Source organism: Lycium ferocissimum, chromosome 8 (genome assembly GCF_029784015.1).
Source record: "Lycium ferocissimum isolate CSIRO_LF1 chromosome 8, AGI_CSIRO_Lferr_CH_V1, whole genome shotgun sequence".
Taxonomy (NCBI): domain Eukaryota; kingdom Viridiplantae; phylum Streptophyta; class Magnoliopsida; order Solanales; family Solanaceae; genus Lycium; species Lycium ferocissimum.
The window spans coordinates 3844955-3855913 of NC_081349.1; the positions used below are offsets into that span (position 1 = coordinate 3844955).

The 10959-nt window shown below is 39.4% G+C and overlaps 1 long non-coding RNA gene across 1 annotated transcript; it reads left to right on the top strand.

Moving 5' to 3' along the window:
• The first annotated feature begins 489 nt into the window (after positions 1–489).
• On the top strand, positions 490–10557 carry LOC132067139 (uncharacterized). Its single transcript, XR_009417055.1, has 2 exons — positions 490–583; positions 9666–10557. It is a non-coding gene; the product is annotated as an uncharacterized LOC132067139 (long non-coding RNA).
• The last annotated feature ends 402 nt before the right edge of the window (positions 10558–10959 follow it).

The window sequence follows — 10959 nt, forward strand, 5'->3', positions numbered from 1 at the left end:
CTAATATAACCCCTGCTTCAAAAACTTCATGAATATCCCATCCTTTTTTACCCCTTTTTAATGACTATGGCGTTTATGGTAGTTTAACCATCACATTATGCATTGTTGGCCTTTGCTAAATTTTGTTCTGCTAAAATCACATTGGGCATTTTCTCTGATTTATCCAATATTACTTAACTTGGTTGTTATTGATTATTGCTTATGCTGTGTTGCCCAAGTGGCCATGAGTTAATGTTGCTGAACTTCTTTTTGCTTGTGGAAGAAATGTGGAAGAGAGATAGGTAAACAACGTCTCTAAGTTTGTCATCATCAAAAAGGGGGAAATGATTGATAGGATATGATATGACACACTTCATGTTTTGATAATTATCAAATTGTGAAGAACCAGAGAGAGACCTGTTCTTCAATTTGTTCTTTCTGTACATCTCACTCAAGGGACTAATTGATATAAAGTATAAGGGCTGTGCCTAAACTTGAAGTGATACAGTATCAACTTTATAAAGAAATAGTATAGATTTGTCTAGCCCAAAGTAAGAATTTGAAGGGGCTCGGTTGTTTTCTTTTCTTTGGTGTCCAGTCTTGGGTTTCCAAAGCCCAACAACCTGATATAGTGTGTGTTTTAGCTGTGTTACATACCTATGTGTGTGTGTATATATTTGGTAAGATCAGTAGTGTTTTTTATTCTAACTGGGGTCCTTTGTTTTTTCCTCTCCCTCATCTACCACGTGGCCACTTGGGCCGGGTCTGAAGCCAACCTGTTAGGCCAAGACCCAACTGGAAATTCCTTCACATTTATCGAGTCCAACGAACAAAAGGAAGATAATATTAAAGAAGCGCATACAAGGCCCAGCCATGGGTGAAAATGGCCGACTAGGGGCTTGGTGCGCCCCAAGCCTTCCCCCTTTTTTTTTTTTTTTTTAGTTATTTACAACTTTTTTTCTTTATTTGTGAAGTTTGTCGTATTGTGTAAAAATTTGTAAAAGTCATATATTATTGGAATCTTTTATGATTATGAACTCGTCGTCTTAGGACAACAGTACTTATGCCGTTTAGTCGACTTTAGGTCCCCAAAGTAATTTAAAAAAAAAAAGGGGACTAAGCATAAAGAATGTCATTAGGAATAAACGAGGATCTTCACGACAAATTAAAATAGAAAGAAAAAAAATGGATTTTCAAAATCACACAATGGTATAACATACTCCTTAGAACGGATCAGTTTGCAAACCATTGCAGTATTTCTTAAAAAAATCAAAGTGAAGTCTTTTGAATCACGAAAACAAAATCATAACTTGATAAAAAAACTGGGCCGAACCCGGTAGAAGGACATGACTATTTTTGGGGCTGGGACCCGTTTGGAGGAAAACCATTTTTGAAACTAAAAGAAAAGAGACCAAATCTCACAAAACACAAGTTTTTCGGCTAAAGTCCAAAACTGGAAAACTCCTTTTGAAATCAAAGATATATTTTTGAAAGCCCAAAATCCGAAAAAATCAATATGTACACTCATTTGATATAGTAAAAAACGGACTAGTTTATAAGTCAAGGGGTGTTCAAACAATAATCTAGTCGTAAATATAAAGGTTTAAATAATCTAGTCGTAAATATAAAGGTTTTAGATAAAAACGTTCTAACATATTATACAAAATGACTCGAAGCCAAGTATGAGACTAAGAGTTAACAGAATTACACTTACTTATTCATAAGACAAAACAATTTTTTATACCTATATGAACAAATACTATCGTTATATATAAAAGCAAAATATTCGTATCCGGTTATTATAAATCCGAATCTAAATACCTCATATATAAGGGGAATATATTCCATTCTTTTCAAAAATCAAATGATATGCAATATATGACAGGTTTTTTTTTTTTTTTTTTTTTTTTTTTTTAAATATGGGAATAAACACTAAATAAACACTTCATGCAAATAATCATACATTGGAATTCGAAGGTCAAGCGTATAGCACAGATCCTTAATACTAGTGTGCCTAACACCTTCCCTAAGGGATCACCAGAACCCTTACCTAGAACTTTGAATTACGAAGGATTTTTCACGGTGCATGAATTAATCCTTCACCATTAGTTTTCTTAATTTCCTAAAAATTAGGTGGTGAGTCTTTTTCAAAATAAAGTCCGAAAGAGCACCAACAAGTTCGAAGTAGCTTTTCGAGCGCTAATCTCGCCCGCAAAATACGAACCGTAACAGATGACGGCTCTGCTGGGGACTTAAAGGTTCTAACCATAAGGATTCCAATATAATATGAGTATATTTGCTTTAACTGTTTATGTATTTACTTTCCTGCAACTATTAACTATCATTATATGCATATCATAACTCCGCCACTCCTGGCATTTATTTTACACTTTGTTCCAAAGGCAACTTCACGGAGCACGCGGTTGTTCCTTCAGTATAAAATCAAAATATTTCTTTTGGAACCATAATGAGGTGGGGTTGGTTCGCGGTCGTCCAACAGCCCTAACGGTACAGCCCAAGCCGTCCGCTCGGGTTCCGGTCTTTTGTGAAAAGCCCACTCTAGTGAAAACTAGGATAGAGCTAAGCCAAATCGCTACTGAACTAGAGCATGTATCCTTAGACGAGCCTTGGGTATATCAGACCTACCTAAGGCTCATTAAGAGAGACTGCCTTGTGTTCAGACGGTCTATGACCCAAAAAACACCGCATTTCATTTATGTGCTATGTGGAAGCATGTTTGTGCCTATGTGATGAACCATTGATCCTATGGGGATGGGGGAAATCTTAACTGTGTTTTGTTTTGTAGATGGAATGCAGAATTCATTTCAACATGTGCTATCCTAAGATTAAAGCTTGAATACGATTGATCTAATGTTTTAAATTACATACCTAAAAGAAAGATCAATTGAGTTAAGATTTATCCTAGTTTATCTCCACTCAAAAAGGTTGACTTACAAATGGAAAATCAAGGAGATTAGAACATGCCACCCTAGGAGAAACCGTCGAGATGCTAAGACTCAAGGTTTAGCAAATGGAAGAGCATCTCTAGGAAATAGGAAAGAAGATTGAAGAGGTTGATAGGCTACTGAATCTGGTCAGTAACCTACCGGAAGGGATACCACAGGAACAATACTATGAGGAGAATGTCTCTGAAGAAGTGAGGGAGTTGGTGATGAACTACATACCGCAGGAAAGGAGGCCTGAGACACCTCGAGAAGGAGCCCCATAAGAGGGAAATGGAAATCAGGGAGCTAAATCCGACTCATGGATGATGGAGTCAGATCCACAAGAAGAGTCAGAGCCTCAAGAGGAAGCCTCTGAACCACAAGAAGCTGAAAAAGAACAACCAGAGGTAGTTCAACCCCAGGATATGGAACAAGAGGAATCTGAGCCTGTGGACATAGAGATTGAGGAAGACCAAGAGTCTTTTGGGATTTTCCCCGAGTTTCAATAAGAAGCAAACGATGCGAATGATGAGTCTCACTATTATGCCCCTACCAACGAGGGATCTGATTTCTAGGCACCCTCACTTGAGCCGGTGCTAGCTACCTTCACCATGGCATCAGGAAATTTTGGAGGAGCAGACCCTCATCCACCCGCCTGGTGGAGCGTAGCTGTCAAAGCCCGATCTTCCCCGTTCGGAGTGGCTCCTCGACCCCAATTGTAAAGATGTGTTCGAGAAAATGCAAGCTTTGGGGATACCTTGCACCACTCGAGCCAGACTATCAGCCCCTGAGTTAGTTTATGCCTACAAAAGATGCCCGTTTCACCTCCATCAAGCGGGCTATCCCTTGAATAAATGTTTGGGATTAAGGAGAAGGATTGCTAGCTTAATTGATGATAGGATCATTGGAACTTTATGGGGCGACATACCCTACTAGTCCATGACCGTATCGTCCCAAAAGAAGGAGTCACCACCGAAACTCAGATCTGGCGGTATGATTTCACAGTCTTTGAGGTGACATATGCCCGCATCTTCTCAACTTTGGCTGCTTTGAGAAAAATCATACTCGTGGAACCTGTCCACAAGCCCTCGCCAATAGGGCCCAACAGGAATAAATTTTGCTTGTACCATCTTTGGAGCTATGGGATATGACGTTGAAGAATGCTATGCATTCAAGCTCGAGCTCAAGCATATGATAAAGCTGGGGGAGATTTTGGTCATTCTCCTGCCACAGTACTGAGAAGAAAGGAAAGATGAGAGAGCGAGTTCGTAAGGACAGTGACTCGCAGAGCTATATTTTTGGGTAGTTATTAGGTGTCCCCCACTTTTGCACATAAAAGTTGCCTTCTCCCCATAAATATGTAAGGAATCGCGCCGACCTAATGTCCCTAGGAGGGATACGTGGGAAGCCCATACTGGGCCTTATCTGGGGATGTCTTTAGTTAGGGTTTGCCCAAAGGACATCTAGGAAAAATAAATATCCTTCTTTTGTAAAACGAACTATGATAGGGCTTGATTTCCCCTGGTGAGCTATGTAGGCATTCTACGTAAGACTCGGCCCCTATATAACATAAATTATAATCCCCCCTATTTGTTTAATTTTTGTAACATGAGAAGGGTTTGCCAAAGTCAACCTCAAAGCCCATTGGACCAAGATCCACCCAAATCCAAAAAGGGCCCATAACCTCCGAACCTTTAGAACAAAGGATCAATCAGTATTCTAGTTTTAATACGTGACTTTATGTGCTACGTGTGCTCCTAAATACCGATATGTGATAGCTTGCTTTTATATTTATATCCAAGTAACTAAATTTGCCTATCGTTGAGTTATTCTTATCTTATAGAATGAGGCCGATTAGTTTAATACCAAAAGCTGGCATACTTCACGAGATCAAAGGCCACATTATCATCCCTATCGAATGAGGATAAAGGAAAAGAGAAAATGACTGGTACACCGGATAATGGTAGAAATGAGCTCGGTCTCTGTGAGGGAGATACCCAAGACCCACAGGAAGTATCGTCTCAAGAAGATGTGATTGCGACATTACTGACTGCCGTCACGACCCTCCAAGAAAAGGGGGCTAGGATTGAGGCAGCCAATGCTGACTATTACACCTCAAAAAATTTCATGTTGTTGCTCAGTAAATAGACTAATGCGGGATAAGAAGTATATGATGTTTCTACAAGTAAGAAGTAGTACTTAATGGTTTTAATTAAGATTCCAAAGACGTTTGAAGCAAGAAAAGAAAGTCCGTTGAAGAATGTTAAGTATAAGTCGTGTTTTGAAAGGGGTTGCATGTACCAAGCTAATGTTAATCTAATGGTGTCTTGAAGAAAAGTTATATCGCTCCTTAAGTTGTTAATGAAGTGATAAACAAGTGCTAAGAAGGTTCCATAAGGATTGGAGATCAAACGAAACGACGAAAATAATTTCAGAAAAGTTTAGTTATACGACCACTTATACGGTCCATATAACTTTATACGATCCGTATAGGGGTCCATATAACTTTATATGGCAGGAAGGACGTTGTGTTCATGTCCACAGGCAGACAGGGAGGTGGCCCAGATTCTTAGGAGTTACTCAGCGGATTTACAGGAGCACTCCATTATTCCGGAGGTGCCATTTTTGAGATATTATTTTGTGTACACATATTTGGGCACGACGGGGTCCTGTCCCGACCGTATGTCTAGCACTCTAGTAGAGGCTCGTAGATGCGTATGTGTGGGTAGTAGATGTCCCATGATGACTACATTGTATATTCTTGTATATCATCTTTGCAGCCGTGAGGGCCTATGTATATTTATATATTGCTTTGAAGAGTACATGTGTTCAGGTGGGGTATAATGATTAGCATAATGAGTGGTGCTCGGTAGTCAGCTCCGGGTATCCGTCATGACCCCCTAGTCGGGTCGTTACACTGACAAGGATGCCTCAACTTAAGGAAGAAGGCCTCCTTCTCCCTTTCCTTCGCTAAGCTCTCCAATGCTTGATCACTTCACCACCAGGAACCATCCCACCTCCATTAAATCCAACTGACCCGAATCACGCTGGTGCTTCTTGCCGCACTCCACCACCAACAAAATACACCCAAATTCCTGGAGCCACTCATTCAGCTCCCTTATATCAAACCCCCCAACTAGTGTTCATCAATCCGGCAAACCAACCACATGTTTCAGCTCTGCTAACCGGGCAAACCGCATCAATCCCACTCAACTATCCCACTCACCAACTAGTGTCTTTTTACACTCCCAACGTCCCAAATGAATCTTCTCCAGGATACAAAGAACTGGACCACTATGAGGAAATGGAAAAGGCCTGGAGGGTTGAACACGACAAACATTAGAGGGATATGGAAAAGAAAATGGAGGAGCTATTGGAAACGTCCAACCTAACGGCCAGAAAGTCCACAGGCTTAAGATACGATGATCTGTGTATGCATCTAGACTTGGACTTACTGAAAGGATTCAAGATCCCAAAGTTTGAAATAATCAATGGGACAGGGAATCCCAAAGAACATCTTCGGTCCTACTGTGACCAGTTGGTCGGTACTAAAAAGAACGAACCTCTGATCATGCGACTATTCAATCGAAGTTTAACTGGTGAGGCCGCTGAATGGTTTGCAACCCAAGACATGCGCCAATAGTTTACTTAGGAAGACATGGCAGAAAGCTTCATGGAGAGATTTAGATTCAACGTCGAAACAGTGCCTGACCGATACCTCCTTGAAAAGGTCAAAAAAAAGACAACTGAGAACTATAGAGAGCTCGCCAGCCAATGGAGGGCCGAAGCAGCCAGTGTACAACCACCAATGTGCGAGGGAGAATTGGTCTCCGTATTCATCAGATCACAGGAACCAGACTTCTATGACAGAATGTTGTCCATGGCCGGAAGGCCCTTCGCTGAATTAGTTAAAATGGGAGAGGCCATAGAAGAAGGTCTCAAGTCGGGTAAGATCATCAGCGTTTTCAACAAGGTATATGGACAAGCCGCTGCAGGAGTCTTCCGTAAAAACAAAGAGGACGTGGCGAGCATACCCCACATATCAAGCCCAAACCCTAAAAGGTGGGAAGAACCACAATCTTCTTCACCTTACAACCTTACACCCATATTCTATGCATAACCAAGCTTTACCACTACTGTACCGGCTTATGTGACTCCACCAAGTGCCCGACTACTCGCTCTTATTTACCAAGAACCACCACAACAAACTTATTAACCACAACAACAAAATTACAAAGCGGCAGCCAATGCTTACTGCCCGCCACTAGACAACCCACCACAAATCCATCCACCGCCGAACTACCAAAATCAACCACCACCATTAGTATACAATGCTCCGCCTCCTGCTTTCGAGAGAAAGCTGGCGAGAGAATTTACAACACTGCTTGAGCCAAGGGATCGACTCTTTAAAAGGTTACACACCGTAGGCTTAATCCATAAAGTCCCTCCAACTCCGGCTCAGCCCGAAAATTGGTTCTTCAGGGCCAATCAGACTTGTGCCTATCATTCAAGAGGAATGGGCACAACACAGAAGATTGCATAAATCTCAAACATAAGATCCAAGATCTGATTGACAAGGGAGAGATCATCTTGGAAGATGCGGCTCCCAATGTAAACACAAATCCATTGCCCAACCATGGAAACAACGGAGTCCACATGATTGAAAAGGACGAAGACTGGGAAGCTTGCAGGGCATCGGTCCCCAAAATAGTTAAGTCCCTTAAACAAACAGTGGCTTCCATCACACTCCAAGATCATTCCAATTTTAAGGTCTTGATCCCTGCACCGAATATTCCAAAGGCTATACCAAGTTTCAGAATCTTAGTCCCACCACAGATGGTGGCTCAGGTGGCAAACAGATAGTGCTGCTCCCAAAGAATCGGGCCATCAACGTACAGCGCCCATGGCCCAAGGCATGACTCGCTCTGGAAGATGTTACACCCTGAAGAACTGGCCCAAAGTCTTTGCGAAAAAGAAAAATACCCAGAAGAGGGTAATAACTAACTCCATTGACTCTGTATCTGAAGCATGTATAATCCTAGGCAGTTTAAAATGAAGGGTGTGCTTTTATAATTAACATTTGATTTCTGATTATACAAATGGACTTAAATGTTTGCCACTAATAAAGTAGAGTTGCAGAACCCCTTAATGACTTTAAGAGTGATTAAAAAAAAACTATAGTAAGTTAGCACATATTGTTTACATGTCATTGATTATGTTATGTTTCCATATGATTGATCACTTAGTCCTTAAAAAAGGGGGGGGGGGGAGAAGAATAAAAGAGGAAAGGAAAACTTGATATGAATGTCGTGCCATTTCATGAAAGCTGCCTGTATTATTTTATAAAATTGCATTTACGTATTGAGTACTTGTTGATCATAGAAAAGAACAAGGCTGATAATGATGTCTATCCTTTCTTTAGGGTTGAAATAGTTATTCTGGTTCTGTCCTGATCTACCTAGAGGTTTAGTTGGTTATTTTAATTAAACTTGTATAGATCATGTTATGTGAGGGACTGATATTCTAGATATGACCTTAGTATGAACTTGAGGGGGTAAAATGAGACTAAATGGGATTGATATGATTTGTCTTAGTGAAGTCTCATGTGGATAAGTTGTAAATGTGATTTGTCTCTTCCTTTGTGTTATTGAGATTGATACAAATGAAAGGGTTGAAAGGGTTATAGGGTATGGATACATAAATTGTAAATAACTTGGTAGTGAGGCAGTCTTTTAAAGGCACTTTGAGCGAAGGGAGACATAGGACCAGGTTTTACTTGGTTCAATTTGTCTTCTTCCAAATAAAAGGTTGCCACGGCATACCTCATATGCCTATGGGGTGAAATTTGTAGTATCCGTACTCTATTTCTTCCTTCCCTGTTCATTAGATCAAAGGGAGCCTAAAATGAACCTGTACTGTCCTTGTTTACAATGCTTAATACTATCCTTTTTCTAGTTGGCTTGTCTGTTACTGGTTATCTTCTCACCTTTGGATCAAACTATTCTCAAAGGAATTGATCTGGAATCTGGAATATGCATCATGACATGACTATTGGATATTTGCTTAAGTTGTGTGTCTTGCTTCTTTATTTATCTGTTCACTGAAATCTGGCAAGATAAAAGAGTATAAGGGCTGTGCCTAAAACATGAAGTGATACAGTAACAACATGGTTCATTTCTGTATAATGGTTCTTGAATTTTGTTTAGCGGGCCTGCAAACCTTTGTGTGCAGTCTTATCTTGAGTTTGTTGTGAGTGCATCTCTTAAGGGATTAAGCCCTGCCCAGGTTTGTGTAATGTATAAATACATGTTGGCCTTGGCTATTTCATACACCATCTTCGGACTTGCTTAAATTTGATTTAATCTGCATAGTGTTGGTCCGGTTCAGTACAAGTCTTGTGGAAGTTTAAGTCTAAAGTTAGCCTTAGATTAGGATTGATATTATTGCTTAAAAGTGAAATATAATTAGGTGGTTAATAATGTCGGACAAGTTTAAGAATTAGTTTAAGCTTAGGAGGAAATATTCATAGGGATATGTTGGCTAGGTGCAGATATACGTGTGATATATCAGCCGGTATATTATATGTACACATAAATATATAAGCCTTTAGGGAGTGTATATCAACGACCAAAGGGATAGAAATCCCAATTAAGCTTCAATGTTTAGTTGACATTCAGATTTAGCATGGAGCTAAGCCTAGTCCAATTCAACTTCATAAAGGAATAGTATAGATTTGTCTAGCCCAAAGTAAGAATTTGAAGGGCCTCAGTTGTTTTCTTGTCTTTGGTGTCCAGTCTTGGGTTTCCAAAGCCCAACAACCTGATGTAGTGTGTTTTAGCTGTGTTATATCCCTATGTGTGTGTATACACTTGATAAGATCAGCAATGTTTTTTTGGGGTCCTTTGTTTTTCCCTCTCCCTTCTCTATCACGTGGCCACTTGGGCCGAGTCTGAAGCCAACCTGCAGGAAATTCCTTCACATTTATCGAGTCCGGTGAACAAAAGGAAACTAATACTAAAGAAACGCATAGAAGGCCCAACCATGGGTAAAAATGGCCAACTAGGTGGTTGGTACGCCCCTAGCCTTCCTTCTTCTTTTTACTTTGTTTAGTTATTTAAGTTTTTTTCCTTTATTTGTGAAGTTTATCGTATTGTGTAAAAATCATATATTATTGGAATCTTTTATGATTACGAACTAGTCGTCTTAGCACAACGATACTTATGCCGTTTACTTGACTTTAAGTCCACAAAGTAATTTTCGAACAAAAAAGGATTAAGCATAAAGAATGTCATTAGGAATAAATGAGGATCTTCACAACAAATTAAAATAGAAAGAAAAAATGGATTTTCAAAATCACACGATGGTATAACATACTCCTTAGAATGGATCAGTTTTCAAACCATTGCAGTATTTCTAAAAAAAAATCAAAGTGAAGTCTTTTGAATCACCGAAACCAAATCATAGCTTGATAAAAAAACTAGGCCGAGCCCAGTAGAAGGACATGACTATTTTTGGGGCTGAGACCCATTTGGAGGAAAACCATTTTTGAAACTAAAATAAAAGAGACCGAATCTCACAAAACACAAGTTTTTGGGCTAAAGTCCAAAACTGGAAAACTTCTATTGAAATCAAAGATATATTTTTGAAAGCCCAAAATCTGAAAAAAATCAATATGTACACTCATTTTATATAGTAAAAAATGGACCAGTTTATAAGTCAAGGGGAGTTCAAACAATAATCCATTCGTAAATATAAAAGTTTTAGATAAAAACGTTCTAACGTATTATACAAAATGACCTGAAGCCAAGTATGAGGATAAGCGTGAACATAATTACACTTACTTATTCATAAGACAAAATAATTTTTTATACCTATATGAACAAGATATACTATCCTTATACATAGAAGGAATATATTCATATCCGGATATTATAAATCCGAATCTAAATACCCCATATATAAGGGGAATATATTCCACTCTTTTCAAAAATCAAATGATATGCAATATATGACAGATTTTTTAAAATATGGGAAT